The 22,655-nt window shown below is 48.7% G+C and overlaps 1 protein-coding gene across 1 annotated transcript in view; it reads right to left on the bottom strand.

Annotated features, from left to right (window-relative positions):
- The window catches only part of LIMK2 (LIM domain kinase 2), a 55,607-nt gene that overhangs the window by 18,721 nt on the left and 14,231 nt on the right, over window positions 1–22,655 (bottom strand).

Below are 22,655 nucleotides of genomic sequence, written 5' to 3'. Positions count from 1 at the left end.
CGGAAGTTTCCAGGGTAGGGGTCCAATTGGAGCTGTAGCTGCCAGCCTATGCCACAGCCATAGCCACGCCAGATCTGAGCTGCATCTGCGACCTACACTGAAGCTATGGCAACATTGGATCCTTAACCCACTAAGCGAGGCCAGGGATCAAACCCTCATCCTCATGGATACTAGTCGACCTCTTAACCTGCTGAGCTACAACGGGAACTCCTGATAAAGCATTCTTGAGAAAAATATGCTAAGTATAAAGAAACAATCAGGTAAATCCAGAAGGGGGGGGGGGAGGTGGTTGTTCTATAAACAACTGTTCTTTACCAAAAAGTTAACGTCATGGTGGGGGGTGGGGGGAGAAGGCACAGGGACTTTAAAAACCTAGAGATGTAGAAACCAAATGCAAAACGCAGAAACCTTGGATTCAGTTCTGAATTGAAAAAGAAAACAGCCGAGAGTGACATTTTTTTAAAACAATTGAGGAAATGTGAATTTGGATTATATATTAGATTATATTGCAAAATTAATTCCTTACATGGGATAGTAATACTTTGGTTATACAAAAGAAATCATAGAAGAAATATATTAAAGTAATAAAGATACCTACAATTTACTTTTAAATGTTTAGTAAAATTAAAGAAATAAAACAAGTGTGTGTAGATAAGATAAAGTAGCTTAAAGTTAACAAATGATGAATCTAGGTGAAGGATATATGGGTGTTGTTTGAACTATTTTTTCAACTTTTCCATGTATTTGAATATTTTCAAAATAAAACATTGGGGGGAAAAACAAAACCCCATCAGTACCATGCAAGACATGCATGTTTGCCCCACAGCTCCTTTCTCCTCTAGTCATTGGTATGTGGTGTTCCAGGCTCCCGCACAGACATGCTTCTCCTCACGTCTGACCTCAGCTCCCACAGCAAAGAGCCCCCCACCCAATGAGCCCACCCACCTCTTTCTTCCTACTTAACAGGCTCTCTATTCTTGCCATGGAGGCCCTGCACGGCCTACACTGGCCACATCCTTGCAGGGTGGAGCTGCTTCTTGGTTTGAATCCTGACCCTGCCACTTAGTAGTTATGTCATCTTGGGCAAGTTACTTCATTTCTCTGACCTGGTTTCCTTATCTGTACAATAGATTACTGTGAAAATGAAATAATCTGCATTCAAGTAAAGACAGTTGGTATAAAAGGTCTAGCGCACTCAGGGTCAACTGCTTACAGTGAAGATGATGATGACAGCAGCTCATGTTATTGGCCGTGGACCGCCACAATTAGCTGGGTGGCTTTGGACAGCTTCTCTCAGGAGCGTTTCCCCATTGACAAAATGTGACTAATAGCATCTACTACAAAGAACAACTGTGAAGACTAAGTAAGTTGATATGTGAGGAAAGCTTTTTGCAAACTGTGAAGGGCAAGGCAAGTGTATTATTATAGTAACTTGGTAGTAAACTGGTAGGCACTGCAGCTAGAAAAGATAGATATACAAGGTTCCTTATGCTACTTTCCAAGAGCTTACAATGAGCTGGGGAAGAGAAAGTCTAACCAAAACTTGATTAACCACGCAGGGTGAGTGGCCATGATGGGGGCTTCTGCCATCAGCCATTCCCACCCTCAGCATTTCCTACTTGTCCCTTGTGTGTTGAACTGCAGGGTCCTGAGAGCTGGTTCTGGTGAGAAGAGTATGGATGTGAAGTGCCCAGAATGGCTCAGTGAGGACTGTGAATTACAGGAGGTGGGGGATGACCCTGTTCTAGGTGTGCAGTAACAACTCCTCTCAATGTAAAAGGCATGTTGGATGAGCTCTGAATGGGGAGAAGAGAGATCTGGGTTCAAGTTCTTGGGAACTACATGCCCTTGGATAAGCCCCCTTCCCTCTCTGGGCTCCATTTCCCCACCTGTAAAATGAAGGGGATTAGACTATAGACTTCCCTAGATGGTCCAGGGTTCCAAACTCAGCATCACTTACCACCTAAGTGATCTATGGCCAGCTGTTTTACTCCTCATCTGTGGCATGGCAACATCCCCACCTACTTTTAGGGTAAGGATGAGGATTCAATTTGGTTTTGGATGGCAGTGAGGTGACTAGCAGATGTTGGCACTAGAAGCAGGGGCTTCCCTTCCTACCTCCTACCCTCTGACTTAAAGCTCCTGGGTAGCTACCTTCCTCTCCATCACTAGACTGTGAACTCCCTGAGGATGGGAATGGACTCCTGGTGGACCCAGCACCTTGCAAAGGGCCTGGCAGAGTAAGTCCTTAGCAGATGTTTCTACCCTGAAAACAGTGGGAGTGGTAAGAACCAGCAGTCCAGGTAGAAGCACAAGGGTTTCCTGGCTCACAGTCACCAGGTCCCACCCTTCCCCTGTCTGCAGGGGAGAAAAGATGGTGCAAACATATTTGCACCCAACTGCAGGCCTGGGTCCTGTTACACCCTCGCTATGGTATGTGCACCGCAGGGCATGGGAGCACCACAACACGTCCTCCTTTCCATTGCCAATATCCTGCTTTTGTTTGCTCTAAGTATTCCCAGCCAAGCCTGGGGGAGGGGGCAGGGAGGGAAGCGAGCCTGGGCATGCAGGAGAGAGCCACGCCAGCCTCCTGGGAAGAACACCTGGCTGTAGAGCAATACCACCAGTGTACACATCTGTGTCAAGGAATGCCTTTGAAGGGCATGGCCAGCTGCATGGCCGAAGTCGGCTGCCGCAGGTGTCTCCAGAGAACAGGGAAGTGAAGAGCTGATAGGAAGATTGGTTGTGGGTCCCAAAGCTGCTTCATTACAGAACACAGGTGGTTATAGGCCACCGGAGAAGTTGCCAAGACAGACCTGTACTAGTTTTGATATTAACAACAGTTACTGTGACCTGTTACATGAATGTTAACCATATTTCAGGGTTGTATGAGTTGCCTTAATCTCTAATCCTGACTACACCCTTTATCCCTGTTCTACACACTAGAAGACCAAAAAGGAGAGTCAAGTCACTTCTGCAGAGTCGCCCAATACACACACGATGGAGCTGGAATCTGAAGCAATGTGCGCTGTCCTACACTACCTGGCGATACGTGGTGTGTCCACCAAGCTGGGCCTATGGAGACCTAGCCTGAGAACTCACATTCCTTCACGTGTTAATGCCTGGTGATGCTCCTCCCCAAGCCCGGGGACCCAACACTAAGTGGCACAGTGACTCTCCTCCTCCATTTAGTTCACAGTAGTCTGGTCCCCAGCACTCTCTTCCCTTTTAAGAACAGAATCCACAACACCCTCTGGAAACGTAAGTTGCAACTCAAAAAAAAAAATCCCACCTCAGTTCTCAGGGGCTACAATATGCTCTCCCCAAAGCCAAGGCTTTTTTCCAGCTTTCAAATTTTGAAAGTTCCAGGTGAAAGTCAACATCTGTCCTGACTGCAGGCCCAAGGGCATCCAGCTTGGGGGTACAGGAGCCCAGGGCTGAGGGATCAGCCACCACCACACTCTCTGAGGCCATGAATGGAGCCGTGAATGGAGCTGAAACCCTCCAGCCAGGGGACACCAGAAGAGGTCCAAGCATCTTGAGGACAACCTCCAGAACCTCCAGAACTCTTGCCAACCATTAGAGACATAGAGCCTGGGTGGCTACCAATGGACCAAACCCTGGTAGTCAGTTCACTGGGCAGCTCAGATCCAAGCTGAGGCCTTTCGAGTCAGCAGGGAATATACAGGTCAAAAAAAAAAAAAAAAAAAAATCAGTTGAGATTCTCATAAATAACTCTTTCAAGATCTAAGTCTATACTCTTTCTTTGCCATTTATGCTCTGTGTCCCCTAAAGCCAGTTACATCATGACGCTGTGCCTCAGTGTGCTCACTTGCACTCCTGTGAGGACGGGCACAATGCCTGGCCAAAAGCAGGTGCCCTGTAAGTGCTCATTTCTCTGCCAACCTCTTTAATCTGCAAACACCTGGGGCGAAAGGAGACCGATCCTTTCCCCTCCAAGGCCCAAGCAATAGGGACCTGCTTCTTGGGCCAGAACCAAACAGATTTCTGGAAATAGAGGAGGTCCTAAAATGAATTATTCATCTAGCCAATTAGAAATCAATTGATTAAAATCAATTCCTACCAATTAGGAAACAGTTACTGAGCACTTAGGGTGTAGAAGACCAAACATGCAAGATGCTGGGAGAGGCCAAGTGAGATAAGATAAAGGCCCAGCCCTCAGCCACACACAAATTCTTCAGAACAAATATTTACAGGTAAATTTTCAACCTTACGTGGTAAGAACAGCAAACAACCACTAATACAGTGGATTTACACATGTTAAATAACAAGCCCTCCTGTGTCTTGGTGAAGGCCTGGTTGGAGGCTCATCCTTGGCCTCTCAGTGAGGAGAAAACAGTTGGGGAGAAGCTTCTTCCAGGCCCTGCCTCTGAGCTCTGACCCAGCTTACTGGAGTGTCACCACTGGGGATGCTGAGATTCCTGAGGGCCCAGGAAGGGTGGAAAGAACAGGGGCTTAGAGACTCTGGTCCATCAGAGCCCAGCCTTCTCCTACCACAGATCCCTTTATTACTCCTCCTTCCTGCAGACCGAAACCAGCTGTACTTATTATGGAATATGTTGTTATCTTCTTTAAAAAAATTAACCTAACATATAACAAACCTCTGATCAGCAAGAAATAAGTGTTGCCAGAGTGCAATGATTCACTTCCAACCAGAAGCCAAGAAGCTGTAGTTCAAAGAATTTGTGCTGTAGTACTGCAGTCAAGGGTAAAGCCTCTTTTATTTGGAAAAAAATGGAAAAGCGCCTGTGTGTCTCTGAGGAGCCACGTGGGTTGTGATGATGGGAACCATTTACCTGATAAGTCCTTGATTTTGGGGATGAGGAGAAAAAGAGGGACTAAGGCAGCTGCCAAATATTACTGCTAAGCTAGACAGGGTTAAGAATAGTTTCCCTTTTAAACACTGGTTGCTTTAGAATACAAAGATGCATTTGTTTTCTTCAAGAGACAATGTGCAAATCAAGCCCATTAAATCCATGTTGGGTAGTAAGACAATCTACAAAAATCCTTTAACTATGTCAGACAAATATCTCCTTAATTTGCCTCTTTTATAAATTCCAATTTAAGGTGTTTTCCTACCTGGGGACACACTGGGAACTGCATCTCACCCCTGTACTGGTGGCGCTGGCAGAGGAAGACAATACCCTCTGCTAAGTGCCACCTGCCAGGCAGGGGTGCCCAGACAGAGAAATCACATTCTTCATCCCAGGCTCCCTCTTCCCACCCCTGCACACTGTCACGCCCGATCATGTCCCCGTGGAATTTGGTTACATCACTCTCCTTGCAACCACAGCCCCAGAACTCCTGTGGGTTCAAGGCCAAAGGTCAAGCACTTAAGTTGTCCCACAGAATCTGGTAGGGGTTCTGTTCAGAAGCCCAGGAAGTCCAGCTCCTATGCTCTGCAGAGGAGGAAACTGAGGCCCAGGGAGGGGTCAGGCACCTGGTCAGAGAGCAGTCCTTGAGGACATCCTGTAATAAAGGAGGGGGTTGATGGCAGAAGCGCCTTTCCGATCAGGCAGTGACAGTGCTGACCTGGGAGGGCAGAGGGTCTGGGTGGTCCCTGCTCTGGGGTAGAGTCCCATGCTCAGCCATCTCTTTAGAAGTGGCTTCAGGAATGTGGCCTCCCATTTGGGGGAGGGGAGGGTCTACTGCATGTCAGTCAATGACATGTCAGTCAATGACTCCAGCTGGGCAAACAGAGTTGGGAATAGGGCTATCAGGTTGCCCAGAGGGGCTGGGACAGAAGACAAAGGACAGGCAGACCTGGGTGGCATCAGTGGCCTGGCCCTCCAAGGTCCACAGCGAGAGCTCATTATCTGCTCTAGCTTCTGAGAAGTTGTGTCTTGCCCCCAGAGATTAAAAGGGGCACACATTCCTGGCTTCTACCGGAACAACCCCTCCCCCGAGCTGCCTATCCAGGATTAAGAGTAAGAGGGATTAATGAGGCCCTGTCTTAAACTATTGGTTACTTCAAACAATTGGCATCTTGATTGCATATGGTAAAACTCAAGATCAATTCCCATTGGCTCTGCAGAAGAGAATCTCTGCCATCATTTTGTATGCCAGGCAAACTGTGGGGATTCTTTTTCTGCCCTGTTAAGAGAGGAAAGCAAACCTGGGAACAACTTCAGGGGGTGAGGGGGAGATACAGGCAGAGGGAGGTGCAGCCTCCTGAGGATGAGAGGAGAAAAACTCAGGAAGACAGCTGAGGCTGGCCAGAGAGACCCCATAAGTTAACCCTGTTAAAACCAGTTTCCCTGTCTGACAAAATGTCCTATGGCTGTTGAGAGATGAAAGCATAAAGTGCGTAGCAGGATGCCTGGTAGAGTCAGCTCTGAGGACCAGTTCCCTCCCCCTATCAAATCCAGGGGTTTCCCACCACTCTACCAGGGTCCGGTAATTCCGAGAAACCACATGGTGTTCTGCTTCTCTGCCCAGGGCACAGCCACCTGACTAAGGATCCCAGCAGCGAAGTCTGGGCATGGGGCAGGGCTGGGGAAGCCAGAAGGGAGAAGTCACCAGAACCATGGGTGAGGGGGAGGCAGACCTTGGAACAACAGGCTGCTCCCAAAGAATGAAAACAAGCCCCACCCCAGCCAGGAATGGCTCCATTCACGAGAGACCCAGAGGGCCAGAACCCCCCTGGGGAGTTTCTGTTGGAGGCGGGGTGGGGTCAGAGAGCAAAGAAAGGGAGGCCGGAGAGAAAGAGAGTTTCCAGTCTCCCTCTGAGAAGCCCCACAGAAGCTCAGGCCCGGGACCAACAGGGCTGGCCCCATGGCAAAGGACACTTCAAAGCCAACTGCCCGTCCCACCTGCCCAGGCCTTTCCCCAGCAACTGTACTCACAGGGAGCACAGAAACCCATAAGGGCCAGAGGCGAAGGTGCTTCCCATTAGGAGAACAAACGATTATAATGAGAGTGCCTACTGTGTACCAGGCAGCCCACACCCAGGCCTTGCTGGCTTCCATGCTGTTGGGCAAAACCTGCCTATCCTGCTTGTTAGGACAAATTCCTGGGCGGGCAGCACGGCCTGCAGGTAAGACATGTGAGAGCTGGAAGAACAGCACCCTCTCTGTGCTCTTCCCCCGGAAGCAGTAACGCCAAGACCAGGCCGGGTCAGCAGCACCTCCAAAGGCTCTTTCAGGTGGTCTGGGACCGAGGTCCCCAGGAGCTGCCTTTGGGGTCCACCCCTCACCTCACCATCCCCAGAATACAGCAGAGACTTTGCCAACCCCGGTTCAGCTTGGGAGCGACTTCTACTGGCTTCTGCCTGACAGAACCCACAGGCAAAGGACGAGTGAAATCCGAGAAGCAGATTCAGAGAGGCCTCTGCCCTCCCCCACTGGACTAGGGGCCCAAAGAAGAGATGAGGCAGGCGACCCTAAGCCCAACTCACCGGAAGGGGTCTCTGGAGGTGAAGTAAGCCGGGACTGACAAGTAACTCCCCATCGTCTTCCCACACCAGATACGCAAGCTCAGCTGCAAACCCGTCTGGGAGAGCCTCCAGCCGGCGGGCGGCCACCATGACAGGCCCCGGGCTCCCGCACACTGGCTGCGGGCTGGCTGCCCGGCGCTCACCTCTCCCTCCGGAGCCGGAGGGGCTTGCGCACTCCGAGCCCCTGACCCCCCAGTGGAGTACCGCAGGGCGGCATGGCTGGGATGCTGCTCCCCAGTTCTCGGAAGCTGGGCGGCTCCTCAGGACTCGGGAGAAGCACCTCTGCGGAAGCTACACAGGCATTCTGGGCAAGGGCCGGTGACTAGCTAAGAAAGAGACGCTGCTGTCAAGTTAGCCTTCTCTTCCAGCCCCACCCCGCCGAGGGAGGGAGGGAGGAAGGGGAGGGGCTCCGTGCTGAGCGAGGTGTGTGGTTGGAGCAGCTATTAGGAAACAGACCTTGCAGGCAGGGGTGGAGCTGAGCTGGAGGGAGGCTGCGGGCTGGCGCTGCAGACAATAAGCAGGACTGGCCGAGCGACCATTCCTGAGCTCAGGGAAGGCAGGATAGGAGGCGGGTGAGCACATCTGCCCCAAGTGTCCCCAGCCTGAAGAGCTGCCCAAAGGACAGTACCTCTGCCTGGAGGTGAAGAAAACCAGGTGACCAGCTCCAGGCCAAGCTGCGCCCCCTGAAGGGGGAACCTCTGCAGGAGAGCGTAGTCCAGAGACTCTGGTCCACAGAGCTGCCCTCTGAGCTCTCTGCTCAGGGCTGGCATCTACTTGGTGCTGGCACTAGGGTTCCCATCCATTTTTTCCCTATGTCTAGCTTGGGAACAGCCCCAGGCGCTGCAGGGGAGTGGGGGTGCTGCCAATTCACTCCTGGGGAGAGCTGCACTGCAGATGAGGAAATAAAGCCCAGAATGTTAACCAATGCCTGTTTCTCCATGTGGCAGGCGCTGTATGACAATTTTGTTTCTCCAACACGGAAACTATCTCCTCAGTATAAAGGAAAGTGAGGTACAGAGCGATTAGGTAATTTACCCAAGGCCAAAAAACTGACCAGTAGCCAGGCTGGGATTTAAGTGCAGACTCTTGTGACTCTAGAGCAGTTCTCAGCCCCTGAGCATCAATCTGCCTCTTCAGGGAGAAACATCTCCTTCCAAGCCCTTCTGTAAGGAGGAGAGCACACAGGGACTGGAGCCAGGTCACTGGTCTCCTCTTCATTCATTCATTCATTCCCAGGATGCCAGCCATTGGCCTCAGTGGGCAGTGGTGCTTCTTTCACTGTGTCCATGGTAACCAGGCCTCTCACACTGAAAACAGCACAGTGGCGCCTGTGGGGAGGATGGGCCAGGAATCTGGAGTGGCACCTGCTGAAGAGCCCATGAGGCTGAACAAACCAGAACCCACCACTGGGAGAGAACTTTACCCACCATCGGCAGAAGACTGGGGCATATTCAGACTTCACTGTTGGACTTGAAGGAGCAACCCTGGCTCTCTCTCACCAGGCATGCACTCCTCTCCAATGAAGTCACCCTGTCACCATGACAGGAAAGCCTGTGGCAAAGGTGGAGGCTGGGGGTCAAGGGAGCCTTTTCCCATTCCTCTACTGATGGGACAGAGGGATAACAATGAGGGTGGTAGGAGATGGTGTTTGCACCCTGTTATGAGCTACCATTTACCGAGCACTTAGGACGTTCCAGGCCCTGTGTTGTGTTCGGCATCTGTTATCTATCACACTTAAATGGTCAATATATGGGGTAGATGTTATCACCCCCATTTAACAGATGATGAAACTGAGATTCTGAAGGGTTGTGTCACTAGCCTGAAGACAAACACCTAGTAAGTGGGGGAGCTGGATTTCAAATTCAGTAAGACTCGAGATTGGGACACTTTTTCTGTAAAGGGCCAGACAGCAAATATTTTAGGCTTTGTAGGTCTACATGAATAGACTCTGTCACAGCTACTCCATGCTGTCAGTGCAGCTCAAAAGTGACCGTGTGTAAGACGTAAACAAATGTGTGTGGCTCTTTTCCAATAAAACTTTATTTATGGACACTGAAATTTTAATTTTATGTAATTTTCATGTGCCACAAAATATTCTTTTGCTTCCCTCCCTCGACCACTTAAAAATGTAAAAATCACAGGCTGTACAAAAACAGGCAGTAGGCTAGCCTGCTGGCCCCTGCTCCACAGGCAGCACGCTCAACTGTTTATGGTTTCTAATAGCGAAGCCCAGCCTTTGGCATTAGCGGAAAACTCAGCCACATCTACCTCCTGCCACAGACATTGCACTCCAGCCCCAGAGGCAGCCAGCGGGGAGCAAGCACTGGCCAAGCGCCCACCCTGTCCCAAGCCCTGCTCGAAGCACTTACATGCATAAATGAATTTTAATCCACACGAGCTGGCAGTGTTGTTATTTTTCCCCCTTTTCATAGTGGAAGGAACTGAGGTGCAGAGAGTTTAAATCCCTTGCCTGAGGTCACCCAGCTGAATATGTGAGAGGTAAAGCCAGGATTCGAACCCAGGCTGTAGATCCTGGGCTCTACCACTGCTATGCTGGAGCCCAGCCTGGGCCCACAGCCAGACTGTCTGGGTTTAAATGTGACAAGGCACTGCACGTAAGCCCTTGGCATAGAGTCTGGAACACATTAAGGGCTGATAAATGTTAGCTGCTAATATCATTAAGACTATTGTTACTACCACTATGGGCTGGCTATGCGGCCTTCAGCAAGTCACTGCTTCTGTCTCTGGCCTTGGTGGGGTCTCTAAATAGCTTTCAGCTTCAATGCTTTTTAGCCCTGTGAGGATACAGAGGACTCCCTGCTTTTCTTGGGTCTCAAGTTGAGTTTAAACCACTTGAGCTGGCCCTGAGGGGATCAGGATCCTTGGGGACCACACAAGAGCCACAGAGGAGGTGGAGCAGAGTGGAAGGGGGGACAACCCACAGGATACCGAAAGGCCTGCCCAGCTGGAGAGCAGGGAGCTCTCTTTCTTCCAGCGACAGAGCCAACTACTTCTCACCAAAAATCTATTATATTCCCCTGTAATTCGATCAGGCAAGAAGGGGGCCCCAAATTAAGCCTGGAAAAAGCAAATTATCTTCTAATTGCACCCTCTGATTTCCATCTGATGAACAGAGTGCGGATGGAAGAAAATGCAAGCCACAAAGAGACGGGGCCAGGGAGCCCATGAGCATAACTCCTCTTGACATTTCACACAGTTCTGCTGTTCCAGCGGCGCGGGCGCAGTGAGTCGGTGTCTAGGAATGTGAGCAGGAGGTTGCAGGCACTCTCCATACCCTACTCCCCTCACAAAGGACTCAATGGGTGGGTGGGCGTGTGAGGACTTTTCAGAGCCACAGAACTGCCTCCCTGTGGAAGAGGTGCAGCCGTCTCTCTCTGTATTGAGTTGAAGCAGAGGCCCCCCTTAGGTGGAGTCCATCTGACCCCCATAAATGCAGACCTCAGGAGGAATTATGAAGGACAGATGACCAGATGTGAGATGCTGACATCTCAGCCCAAGTGTGTGTCTCCTCAGGGCCAATTTCAAAGGTCCCAACCTCCTCAGAACTGGGAGGTGAAAGGTCACAGTGGAGGCTATATTTCCAGTCCCTGACCTTGGAATACTGGTCCCCAGTGGAAAACTGCTCTTCTAGGTCCCAGAGCAGTTGGCAGAGGATTCAGCAGTTAAGGCTACCAGAGGCAAATGCTGGGACCCTTAGGCTGGCAGTGATGGACAGACTAACATGGCAGGAGAGGTGCTAATCTCCTGCACATTTCACAAGTTGGAAACCTGGGGTGGGGATAGGGGGGTACAACAAGCTGACTCCTCAGAAGCAGCTGAGACACAGGGCTTCAAGGCAGCTCTGAGAGGCTGAAGAAGACAGACTTCAAGGCCGGTGGCCCCAAGTAAGCATTCTGGGGGGCAGGGTGAATGAATCACCCCAACCTCAGCTGAGAAGGCAGCTCTGGTCAGATAATCTGAAGCCCAAGGAACCATGTCTGTGCAGGGGCCTCTATTGGCCAGGAGGACTCCAAACAAGGATGGAATTCAGGTATCTTGGAAGGGGAGCAGTGTCGCCCCGTCTCCTGCCTCTGCCCATCCCCCCAATTTCAGCTCACTTTCCACACTACAGCAGGAGTCAGCTTTCAGAAATGAGAGTCCCAGCAAATCTACTGCTAGAAATTTTGGCCAGAGAACTATTCCTACAGATGTGCCGAAACATATGCCCAGGACAGTTTACTACTGAAAGATGAAGAACAATCCATGAGTTGATCAGTATAGGAGGGCTTAATACAATCACACTTCCATGCAATTGAATACTATGCAGCTGCTGAAAATAAATGAGGTAGATCCTAGGTCCTGAAACAGAAATTGTCCTGGGTAAGGGGTTATGTGAGAAATCTAGGCATCAGAGGCCGTGTGCAGAATGACCTCACTGTTTCAAAAGTCTATGTACATAGGAGTTCCCTGGTGGCTCAGGAGGTTAAGGATCTGGCGTTGTCACTAGTGTGGCTTGGGTCGCTGCTATGGCGGGGGTTCAATCCCTGGCCCAGGAACTTCCACACACCATGGATGCAGCCCTATGCACACCATGGATGCAGCCCTATGCACACAACCCTGACAGACCACCTGGCAGGCTCCAGTGTGTGGTTATCAGTTTCTCTTTAGGGTAGTGAGACAAGAAGGAGGGATGAAACAGCATTCATTTTCTACCTCGTTGCTACCGTTTACATTTTTCTTATATTTCAGTGCTGCTTTTTAAAATGATAAATGGATAACAACAAAAAAGAAGTCCCATGGTTTAGAGCAAACACCTCCTCCCATGTTTTTGGAGTGCTCCTATCCAAAGGGAAAGTCTGCCTGGATGCCTAGGCTGTTTCTCCAGCTTCCCTCCCAGGGTCACTGCTCTGGCCACCTCCTGCCCTGCTCCAGTTCCTGCCCCGGCCATGAAGGCTCTCCCTGGACCGTCCCCAAGGGGTCCTTAGCTTTGCTCCTTAGCTTCTTCTGCAGCCTCTCTCACCTCTAGCTGGTGGCTATCTCCTCCCTTCTCCAGGCCCACCTCCAGCAGAGCACTCAATCTCCTCTGGAAAGGGTTTCCCTGATATGTCCCTAAGCACATCACACACAGGAGGGGCTCAGAGCCTGTATCTGTCTACCTCTGGATCAAGGCATGAGGCCCACACCTGGCACCTGCAGATGCCTGGTAAACAAACATATGATTCAGAAGCACCACTATGAGCAACTTCTTATTTATTTCAGGACTGCATGTGTGGCATATGGAAGTTCCCAGGCTAGGGGTCGAATTGGAGCTGCAGCTGTAGGCTTACACCACAGCCACAGCAACGTCAGATCTAAGCCACATCTTCAACCTACACAGCAGCTCACAGCAACACTGGATCCTTTAACCCACTGAGCCGGGGCCAGGGATCAAACCCTCATCCTCATGGAGACTAGTCAGGTTCTTAACCTGCTGAGCCAAAAGGGGAACTCCACAAGCAACTTCTCGAATGTTGATGGTAATGAATGTTTGTAAAGCATTTTCAATTTACAAAGGGCTTCTATGCTCATCATCCCAGTTAATCCCTACAACAACCTTGCAAGGACTACAGCACAGACAGGGCAAGGGAAGCCCAGCGATGTCAGGTAATCCATTTGAGGTTACTGCTGGGACTGAGATTAAAAGCCAGATTTGCTGACCTGAGATCTCATGTCCTTTCTTCAACAGGAGCCCGAGCAAGGTGTTTAGGAATCCGGTCTCTCCAACACCAACACAGGGAGGACCCAAAGTGCTGGGTATGTTGAACTCCTGTATCTGATTTCTCTGGATTTCCTGCCCACATTCTTAAGGTCAGGATATCGTCAAAGAGTTTATCAAATGCATTGTGGAAATCAAGAGGGTCTCATGACTAGCAACCCAGTGAAAACATGAAGTCAGATCTGACGAGTCATGACTAATCAATCCACCACTGCTGAATCCTAGGGATCAGCCCCTCTTGTAAGTGCTCACGTCCACCTTTCCAGCATCTGCAAAATTCCAGAATTCCATCTGAATTCTGTGAAGAAATCAAGCCAAAGGGAATAGGAATTCACTTTTTCCAGGATCTCTTTTTCTTCCTTTTTGAAAACTGGGCTGGTTAGCCATCTCCATTCTTATTTCACTATTAGGTCCCCAATGTCCAGTATATAGCAGGTGTGGAACAATTACATTTGAGGGTATTACCCCACTCTCCACAGTTTCCCAAAAGTTACCAACGGTGGTTCTGCGGCTGTGCTGATAAGATCCCCCTCACTTTCTTTCTTAAGCATATTGGGAAATAATTTTTCCAGTCTGAAAATCTAAATACATTTCATATGACTGGGTACGTACATCATGGACTTTCTACTCTCCCTTTGAAGTTTCAAGTTCATGAGCTGTAAAACAAGGGACTGGACTATATTTCTAAGGTTCTATCCAGATTTCCATGATATTTGATTACACTGGATGCCAAGGACTGTCTTTTGCCCAGTGTTTGTTAACATGACACCGTGTTCCAGAAGTCATGGACACTTGGCTCCTACACTGTAAAACAAGTTCCATAAGCCTTGCTGCACTGAGGTAGGCTTGCTCACATATGCTTTCATGTAATTCTCACAATCCTGTGAGCTTGGGTGTTATCTCCTTTTTATGTATGAGGAACTGAAGCTCAGAGAGAAAGTTGCCTAAGGTCTAGGGAGGCAGCAGAAGTGGGATTTAACCCAAGACTTTGGATTCCAGGTCCAAGACACTAAAGTTGCCTCAAATAAATATATTATACTTACTATTTAATTTATAGTGGCACTTCTGCAAGTGTGGTCGGTAGAACAGCAGCATCAGATGTCCCTGGGAAGTTTGCTGAAAATGAAGATTCCTGGACGTACCTCAGGTTGCTATAATAAGAACTGCTGAGACTGAGCCCAGAATTGCATTTTATATAAGCCCTGTTGTTTCTGAGGCAGACTGAGGACTGAAACCACTGCTCTCCTCTTTCCTGTGTGCTCTTCCACTCCATTCCACTCTACTTTCACACAAACCCCAAGAGGTGGGCAGGACAGATCCCCTTACTACAAATGAGGAAATGATTGCAAGGCAGCTGGTTTATCTTCTTATTCTGGATGCAGCTTAATAAATAAATGTTTGGTGGCTGACATTCTGCAAAGCCTTGGCTCACGGCAAACTTCCACATTCCTGGTGCTGTTCATCCTCATGTGTAACTAACCCACAGCAGATGCCTCGCTCTTTTTCCTCAGTGACACTGTAGGGGAGCTCAAGGTACAGTGGGGAAAGGTGACTCCAGAATATAGGGTCATCTCATGAAAAGGCCACCTTTGGAACTGAAACAAGTTAACAAAACACAACGGCTGACTTGAGCCAACTTCAAAAACAGTTGCTGCTGCTGCAAGAGAGAGTGCTATTGATGGCAGCGAAGTGGGGCACCCTGCCTAACCAGGACCACTCCCAGCAGCCTCAGGGAGGTAGGACCAGAACACTGGACATGCAGAAGAAAACCACCCCAATTCAAATCCGGACTGAGGTACTGGGAGGTCTTTCCTGGTAATGAGGAGGAGTGTGAGGAAAGACAGCTTGTTAGCACCCCTCCAGCACTGCCCAAAGTAGGAGGAGGGATTCTAGCCCTTGGGGAAAACTATAAGGCAAATTATTTAGCAAAGCAGACTGGGCAGTGCAGAAGACATGCCATCCCTCAAGGCCACAGCTTGCTGGTTTTAGACTGTGGAGTGACACTTACAGACAGAGGTTTATTCCACGCCCCTCCGCTCCCTCAAAAGAAAAGCTCTTGCCTGGAAGAACACTGCAGAGCAAGAGATGGTGATGATGTTGATGATTTGCATTGACAAAAAACACAATTCGCTCAACAAGCACTGAGTGCATGCTGTGTTCCCAACACTCTGCCAAGCTCTGGGTACAAAGATGAACTCAATGTGGTTCCAGACTTAGAGAATTTCCTACTCTGAGAGTGATGTTAGATGTGTAAACCAATGCAGACAGGGTCACGGCCTTGGTTATGCAAGGAGACTATCAAAAAGGAAGAAAAGATCTCCCCTGATTGGTGGGGAGGAGTGAGGGTGCATTCAGGCAGGCATCCAGAAGAAGGAACAACACGTGCAAAGCACTGAGGCAGAACAGAGTAAGGTCCGCAAGCTGCAGCACAGGGCATGTGCGGAGTGAGCAGAGAGGAGGCTGGGATGGTGGGAGAAGGGAGGGCAGACCACCAAAGCCCGGTCACCCACAGGCAGTAGGAGTTCTTAGAGGTGTTTAAGTAATAAGCAGAGGCTCCCCACAAAGAGGACGCAAAACCTCAAAACCACCAAAGAGCATGCTGGTCCCTGGCTGCCTGTCTATCTCCCTGAATGGGCATCTATGTTTCAAGTCTACAGCTGGCCTCATACATCCAGGTGAAATCTGTAGCCAGCTGGTGTTCACTAACAGCTGACCACGGCTTCATCCTCAGGCCACATCTCCATCGAGTTGGTCACTTTAATCGCTGAGATTTGCCTGTTTGGGCACAGAGGCACATAAGAATGGGGTTGCAACCCCTTACAGATAATTATCCACTGTTGCTATGTGGTATTAATATTAGGAAACTGAATATCTAACATGCAGTGTCGAATGCTGAGTTTGCAGACATTCTTCTCCTGGCTGTACTGGGAAAGAATGCTTTGGATACCTTACATCTCCAGGCAATGCCTGGCAGAGAAGACCTGAAAATTTCACCTGGCTGACAACAAACTTGCTGTGTGATCTGAGGTGAGCCATTAAACTTCTCTGGGCTTCAACTTCTTCATCTGTAAAAGGAAGGAGTGAGGTGAACAAAAAATTCCACACCAGTAGGTCAGCGCTGAACACCCAGAGACCTTGCTTGCCAAGGCTAGTATCACCCTGGTGGGTGACCCTAATGCAGGCATTTTTGGCCTTTAGGCCCAGAAACAGGACTTCATAGTATGTGGAGAGGTGCAGATATCCTAGAATATACATCTGTCCTAATCATTTATCAACCTCTGTCCATTTATGAAATCAGAACACCCACATCCCCCTCATAGGTGCTGCCTCCAGACTCTTCCTGTTATCAAGAATCCTAGGAAGCCAAATCAGGCATCAGAAGGTTGCAGTGTGAGCATGGACGCAAAATAAAGGGAAATGAGCAGTCATGAAGAGAAACTTCATTCTGACAGTAGTGAGCCAGCCAAACCAGCACTGCCTCCAACAAAGGACGCCCTTCTGGTGACCAAAATCAGATTCTGTATCTTTATGTGGACATGCTTCTAGTTTTGCCTGACTTTTTGCTTTGTCTCACTGCTGGCCACTCATTATTCTAATGGTTTTTAAACCAATTTTTATGGAAAAAAATAATATTTAATTATTTGAAACAAACAAACAAAACATTACTTCTTTAGATATGTAACAGTCACCAATTCATGTACTAGCCAGCTCTGGGAGACATCTGGCTCCCTGGCAGCTACTAACAAATGGCCGACAGTCATGAGGGCTCACTCTGTGCATGGCCCTGGTCCCACCAGTGCTGCACACTTTACTCACTCACCCCTTACAACAATGCTAGGAGGCAGGCAGTAGGCTACTTTCTTCACTTTATAGATGAGGAAATGAAGCACAGAAACGGTAACTTGCCCAAGGTGTACAGCTAATAAATGGCAGGACCAGGATTTGAACCCAAGCAATATGGTTCTAGAGTCTTTCTTAACTACCCCACAATACTGCTGGTACTAGTACTGGATTCATTACACATGGATTCAACTAGTTTAACTCCTAGAGGACATACTTCATTTCCAAATTCTTGGGGAACTGCCAACCCATTTACCTTCTCCCTACCATGAATCATCCACAAGTAAAAGATATTTTTTTTTCCCACTTTATAGTCAATGGACTTCTTTAGCTAATGCCATCCTTCAAAGATTTCTAAAAAAATTTTTAAAACAAATGAATTTTAAAAACCTTACAATCAGATTTGGATTTGTCAGATTTCAGGGTAGTTCATAACTAGTCTGGGCTAGAATAGTTGAACTCATTCTTTCTTTCTTCAGGGCTTGTTTCTATTTGGATCATACCTACAGAGCAGCACAGCTCCAGATCTGCTGCTGACTCCTGGGTCAGTCTCTCTGTCTCCTTTGGGGGCAGAAGACAAATCTTTTAACTTCTCACCTCGACACTTGCAGGCAATTTTTCCCAACAACTCAAATGTCCGGAACTAATTCATCCCCTGCAGTTACAGTAACTGCAGCCACAGTGGCTGCTAAGGGAAGGATGTGGGGAAGAGGAAGGGCAGGGAAAGGCCTGGCTTACATCACATCTCTTGGCTACTCCTGGCAATTCATTCAAGAAATATCCCTCCCATGCCAACATGTGCTTAGTGGTGACACATGAGGGGCAAAAACCCCTGTAGTCCTTGACCAAGTCATGCTTACATGTCAGAGATCTCAGGATGTCATCCAGGAGATGATCAAATGAATAAATGTGAAATTAAATCCATGAAAAAGCTGCAAAAGGAAGATCTGTGAAAGCACAAATCAGAGGCCATGGCCTATTCTGTAACTGTTTCCCTGAGACATCCACCTGTTCCTCATCCAGGTAAAGATGTGAAGGATAAGCAGGTGTTAATTAGGCCAAAAGAGAGTGAGGGAGCATTCCGGTCAGACAAAACAGCACGAACAAAGGCCTTGTCAGAAGGAAGAATGGCAGCATGTTTTGGGCCTGTGAGGAAGAACAGTGAGGCTGAAGTGGAGGGTTAGGGGAGGCAGTGGAGAGAGGCCAGACCAGGGATCAAATCTGGGGACCTATATCACAGCTACAGCAATGCCAGATCCTTAACCCACTGTGCCACAGTGGGAACTCCCAGACTTTATTATTATTATTTTTAAATTATCATTCTGGCTGCTCTATAGTGAGTGGAGGGAGGTACAGAGTGACTATGAACAGTTAGAAGGCTACTGCAGTCATCCAGGTGAGAGATGATGGTAACATGGAACAGGGTGGTGACTGGAGAAACGGAAAGTAGTAGGTGCATTCAAAATATAATCTGGAGATAAAACTGACAGGCTTGAATGTGAAGATGAGCAAGAAGAGTCACGGTTGGAGTTCCCATCGTGGTGCAGTGGTTAATGAATCCGACTAGAAACCATGAGGTTGCGGGTTCCATCCCTGCCCTTGCTCAGTGGGTTAACGATCCGGTGTTGCCATGAGCTGTGGTGTAGGTCACAGACTCGGCTCGGATCCCGAGTTGCTGTGGCTCTGGTATAGGCCGGCAGCTACAGCTCTAATTAGACCCTTAGCCTGGGAACCTCCATGTGCTGCGGGAGCGGCCCAAGAAATGGCAAAAAGACCAAAAAAAAAAAAAAGAAGAGTCACGGTGAAGGACACCTGACCACTGGCTTGGGCAGTGGGCAGCTGGCAGAGCCATTCAATGGGAGAGGTTATAGTGGAAGAGCCAGTTTTGGAGGGAAGATTCAAAGTCCAGCTGGGTCTCAGATGGCTGCAAGACATCCAATGGACAGGTTAAGCTGACAGCAGGATGGCTAGTCTTGAGCTCAGTGGCAAGGTTTGGAGATATTGATTTCATCAGTATGTGGAGTATGTGGCCATCTGTGTGTGGAGGATGAGGAGCCATGGGGGTGGGCTGGGGTGGGGGAGACCATCCAGGGAGAAAAGAGTGAGCATATCTGGAGGAGCAGCAACATTTCATAGCTGGATGGAGGAAGATGAGCAAACTAGAATGATCAGAGAAGTGGGGGAAAACCAGGGCCATGGGGAACATCAGGGAAGCCAGGGGAAGGGAACGTTTCAGAAGTGATAATTATAAAAGCTAACATCTATAAGTCTTACAGCCAGGTACTGTGATAAGGCCTTTGAATATGTGCAAATTAAATTTAGTCTGCACAACACTCTTCTGAGGTGGGCACCATTTCAAAAAAAAATTTTTTTTTTCTTTTTACGGCCACACCCATGGCACATGGAAGTTCCCAGGGGTCAAACTGGAGCTACAGCTGCTGGCCTACGCCACAACCACAGCAACATGGGATCCAAGCTGTGTCTGAGATATACACCACAGATCATGGCAACGCCAGATCCTTAACATGTTGAGCGAGGGCAGGGATCAAACTCATGGATACTAGTTGGGTTTGTTTCTGCTGAGCCTCGACGGGAATTCCCACTTCACATTTTTATAGATGAGGAAGCTGTGGCAAAGAAAGGTTAAGGCGGTGACTCAAGAGGAGCTGGGATGGAAACCCAAGCAGCCTGATTGCAAATTCTGATTGACTTTCCTACCTCCAGGGCAGTCTGAGAGGCTGTACCAGATGAAGACTGAAGAGTGGCTGGTGGACAGACCAGTGAGGCTGTCCTCTGGAACACCACTAAGGGGATGTTTCAGCAAAGAGACAAATAGAAGCCAGGCCAGAGCCTACTATTAGGAATGCACTAAGTTATTACCTGTTTTTCAGCTGTCCAAGGGAGCCAGCTAGGAGATCAGGCCAGTATGTCAAGTCTGTGTCCCCAACAGCAGCTAACGGGATACTTTAATGGAGTGGATTTCTGCTCCAAATAATATGTGAACAGCTAAGGAGCACAATGTTGCCACATGCCTGCTGCTGACCCTTTACACGACCCCTCTAATATTTTCAGAGCTCTTTTATCCATCTGTGACCCTTTCGACTTCATGAGGTGGGTTACTTCTACCACAGCTTAGAGATAAGAAACTGAGGCTCATCACAGCTAAGGAATTTGCCCGAGGTTACAGAGCTGGTCTAGCTCAGCTAAGACTCAAATCCACATCTTCTGACTCCAAGTCCATTGTTCTTTTGTGGGAGCCACAGTGGAAAGAAGACCCCTCTTTGGAACCACGGAGACCTGACTTCAAATGTCAGCTCTATGTGACCCAGGGCAAGTTAGCCTTTCTGGACATTCCTGTTTAGTATAAAATAGAGTTGCAGTGTTCCTGTGAGGGTTGAATCAGAGAGTCTAAGTGAAACTCCCAATACAATGCTTAGTAAATATCAGTTGTCCATCCCTATCTCTACCCAATCTCTCCATCTCTGTCCTGGACAGCCAATGAGGGGCTTCTGTGGGGTCTTGGTTTTCTCTTCCCACAGAACAGAGCAGGATTAAGGGGTATTGAAAGTCACATGCTATTGCTACACACTAGGTGTTCCCCTGTGTTCATGCGAGAGTGCCCTATGGGGGCAGACGAAGGTCCAGGTATTTCTCCTTACCCTTCTCCCCAGCTCCCTGTCCAAAAGCCAGCCTTAATGACCTGCCAGAGATAAACGAGCAAACTGGAATCAAAGGCTTGGGTCAGTAAACATAGCAGCAACACCAACAGTATAACAGCAGATGGCAGGGTTGCTCCACTGGAGTGGGAGATCCAGGAGAAATTTATAAGCACTTTTATGGACACTAGAGAATTCATGAAGCCTTTGAACCAATGCCCTTTAGTGTTATCTGACACCACCAATGTGTGGCTGGAAGGGTGATTTCTTTTCACCCTGAAGTGACAGAAGAGGAAACTGAGCCTCAGGGAGATTAAATGACTGTTCAGGAATGCAGACTCTGGTAAGCAAGGAGTCAGGATGCCTGGGTTTAAGCCCCAGCTATGCTACTTACCAGCTCCATGACTGTGAGTGAGGAGCCTCCATTTCCCTATTTGTAAAATGGATAGGACCAGTACCAAAGTTATTAGGTTGTTGTAAGAATCAAATGAGATAATATACATGAAATGCTTAGGACAGCATCTGGCACAGAGTAAGCACTCAATAAATGATATGCATTACTGTAATAATCATTCTACTGCTCTTGTTTGGATGGGGAGGGGGCAAGAAAGTAAGCATGGCTTTCACACCACAGAAAATACGCTGTTGCCAGCCAGCCCGTAACACCAGTCTCTGGTCGCTACATGTGTGATTTCTTCACCGGCCTTTCCTGGAGTCACAAATTTAGAGGAAATGGTCTGTAGCTTGATGAAGTGACAACAGCTTTCTATTTCTGTTTCTGCATCACCCCTTTTCCAGAGGACCATCTTTAGAAATCAGTTCTCAAAAGAGAAAGCTCAAATAGTCTGTGTTCATGATCCTGAGAAAGGAGGCCCTGAGCAGTTCCCAGGAGGCTTACGAATGGTGGGGTTTTTTCTTCTGATAACGCTGCCAGGAATCAGGTCAAACCACAGAGTCCCAGGTAGGAGCTATAAAGACTAAAACAAGCAGCTTTTCCCTCCTCCCGTGACCCCTCCTTCTCCTTGGCCAAACACCCCTGATGAGGTTGATAGGACAACTGTCACAAAACTCATTAAGGTTCTCTGGTCTGACAACATGCCAAGAGACCAGGTCACCATCCAGCACTCCACACTTCACCCTCAGCTACAAACAATGTGCAGTCTGGCTGCTTTCTTGGCTTCCCCCGACGAGAGGGAGCCAGTTCCACATCGCTTCAGAGAGAATGGCCCTGATTCTAGAACCAACAGCACTGCTCAAGGAAAAAAGGAGCCCAGAGGTACTTAGACTCCAATCAGGCCCATTGGGAAGGCTGAGAAGAGGTAGCAGGAGGGCTGGTCAGCCAGGCATCCAGAGATCAGAGGGATCCTGGCCAAGGACAATCAGACTAGGGCACTTCCTGGAGGTCCATTAGTTGGCCTCCACTGCAAGTCCCAGGTCTCAGCCTGAAGTGGCTTCCTATTGTCCCGGGCACCTGAGAAGCTGGCAGAAGGCTATCAGAGGCAGGATTATGGATGTGGCTGTAGACAAAGGATGGGTTAGTGTAAGGAGAAGGCAAGGGGAGGAGTTTGGGACAAACCCCAGCAATTTCTCCATTCAATATCCAGCCCCACCCTGTGACTAGGAAAACAAAGGTATGGGGGAAGGGGAGAAAAGTTATTTCCTTTATTGTAATTGTAGCCCAGCTGGGAAAGAGTGGGCTGGAAGGGAGTCAGGAAGAACAAATTTCTTTGGGTAGCATGTTCAGAGGGTCTGGCTTCTAGCAGGCCTGCACCCAGACACTATGAATTCATCAGAGAATCACAGATGAGCTGGGATGGAAGAGACCTTAAAAGACCATTCAGGCTGATGCCTCCTGCTTCTCATAACCCAGGTTGCTTCTGAGGTCAGATGAATACAATCCTTCCCAGCTCTGAAGACAGTCAGTCCTCTGATTTGGGCAAAAGCCAAA

The sequence above is a fragment of the Phacochoerus africanus genome, chromosome 15 (genome assembly GCF_016906955.1).
Source record: "Phacochoerus africanus isolate WHEZ1 chromosome 15, ROS_Pafr_v1, whole genome shotgun sequence".
Classification (NCBI taxonomy): domain Eukaryota; kingdom Metazoa; phylum Chordata; class Mammalia; order Artiodactyla; family Suidae; genus Phacochoerus; species Phacochoerus africanus.
Note: the sequence above shows the minus strand (reverse complement) of the source record. Positions and strands in the feature narration are given on the sequence as shown.